Genomic DNA, 1,944 nt, shown 5'->3' with positions numbered 1-1,944 from the left:
TTGTCATACAAGGAACTCATCATGTAGCATTTTTTATGTTTTTCATAAGATAAATCTCCACAACTTTAGTATCACTTGGAACAAGATAAACATCAGCTCAGACCTTCTCATATCATATCTATCAATTACCTAGACTTAAATCAAGCATATGCTACCCACGAGTTTCAAGCTTAGAGCAAATTCTTATATTAAAACAATCGTATCCAAAACTTGGGAGAATTCAAGGCTAAAAACTAGGTACTTGAAAGAAATTACAATAGAGCAACTATTCATCATTTCCATTGCAAGAGATTATCCTTAGAGTCCATTTATTTAGCTCTTAAAAATCTAGACACACATTTTATTTTGTTTTCTTACTTTTAAGATCACACCTTATTATAATTATCATAAAGATGAAACTTTTATTTTGCTTTAAATTTGTTATGCATCTTTTTTATTTATTATTTTTAGCAAATATATAGTAAACTTAAAAATAGTAAATGAAAAGAAATAATTAGCTAGATACATGGGGATGCTCTTCCCCCAAGCTAGATGTTGTCATGGTCGAATGTTGAAGTTGAGTGATCCTTTTAGAGTGAGTTTCCCAGCAGGTGTCCTTCTCATCCATCCAGGGGTTGATTCAGGAAGATGTACATCGGGTTCTTGGAAAATGTGAGGTCCAATGGCGATGGAAATGATAGGTCTTCCTAGATCGCTTTTATTTTTTGGCAAGGTATAATCTATCCACCTTCCCATTGATAGCTCTAGTGTAGTAGTAAGCTACATTGTGAATATCAACAAGATTTGCAGTTTCTAGATCTTCCGGTTGCCCAGAATCTTACCTTTATCAAATGGAGGAATAGCATCCACCAGCTGAGCTGTTTGTGATTCAATCATTTTATTAGAGCTATGCTGGTTCTTAATGGCAGAAGCAAAGGTATCCATTCGATTATTTATGTTCTCTAGAATTTTATCATTGGTAGCTACCTTTCTAAATAATCCCTCCATAAGTTTGGATTGGCCAGCAATTAATTCTCTCAAGGGTGGTTGATTGAAGTTATTGAAATTATTACCTTGATAGTTACCTTGGTAGTTACCTTGGTAATTACCTTGGTAGTTTGGCCTCTGTTACTAGTTCCATCCTTGATTCTATTGAGGACGATAGTTGTTGTTGTTGATGAAGTTCATATCCTCTTGGGTTTTAGGATAGTTGTTCCCTGAATGCCTAGTGTTTCCACACTCTTCACATGTCATGTGAGAATCATGAATGTGCATGACTTCTTGCTTCTCATTGGCTCGGTCTTCAAGCTTCTTCATTAGTAGGTCCATCTTGGTAGACAACATGTCTATACCTCCTTGAGTTGATGCATACCTCCGCCTCTCTTGCGTGTCTAGGTACATTCTTCATTCCAACCTTGGTTGGAGGCCATCTTCTCTACGAGAGCTATCATAGCTGGGAGTGTGAGTGATAGGAATGCACCTCCAGTAGCAGCATCCATAGTCTCACGGATCTGGTTGGTCAACCCTGTGGTAAAATGTTTGCATGAGTAGCCAATTCTCCATCCCATGATGAGGACATTCTAATATGTAATCTTGAAAGCATTCCCAAGCCTTAGGGATAGACTCATCATGTTGCTGCTGAAAGCTTGAAATTCTCCCATGCAGAGCATTGGTCCTACCTATGGGAATGAACTTTGCTAGGAAGGTAGTGGAGCAGTTATCCCATATAGTGTTTCTATCTTTGTTGGTGTAAAACCATTGCTTTGCCTTCCCCAAGAGTGAGAGTGGAAAGAGGCAAAGTAGTATGGCATCTTGGGTCACTCCTTTGATGGTGAAAGTGTTATAGATCTCTAGGAAGTGTTGGAGATGTGCACTCGCATCTTCATGTGCCTTTCCACAAAACTAGGCTAGCTTGCACCATATTGATGAGAGCTTGCTTGAGCTCGAATCCATTGTCTCCAACAT

The 1,944-nt window shown here is 38.3% G+C and overlaps 1 non-coding gene across 1 annotated transcript; it reads left to right on the top strand.

The window, feature by feature from the left end:
• The first annotated feature begins 1,540 nt into the window (after positions 1-1,540).
• On the top strand, positions 1,541-1,649 carry LOC136462010 (small nucleolar RNA R71). The gene has a single exon (XR_010760539.1). It is a non-coding gene; the product is annotated as a small nucleolar RNA R71 (small nucleolar RNA).
• The last annotated feature ends 295 nt before the right edge of the window (positions 1,650-1,944 follow it).

The sequence above is a fragment of the Miscanthus floridulus genome, chromosome 6, assembly GCF_019320115.1.
Source record: "Miscanthus floridulus cultivar M001 chromosome 6, ASM1932011v1, whole genome shotgun sequence".
Taxonomy (NCBI): domain Eukaryota; kingdom Viridiplantae; phylum Streptophyta; class Magnoliopsida; order Poales; family Poaceae; genus Miscanthus; species Miscanthus floridulus.
This window is presented reverse-complemented; position numbering and strand designations above follow the sequence as displayed.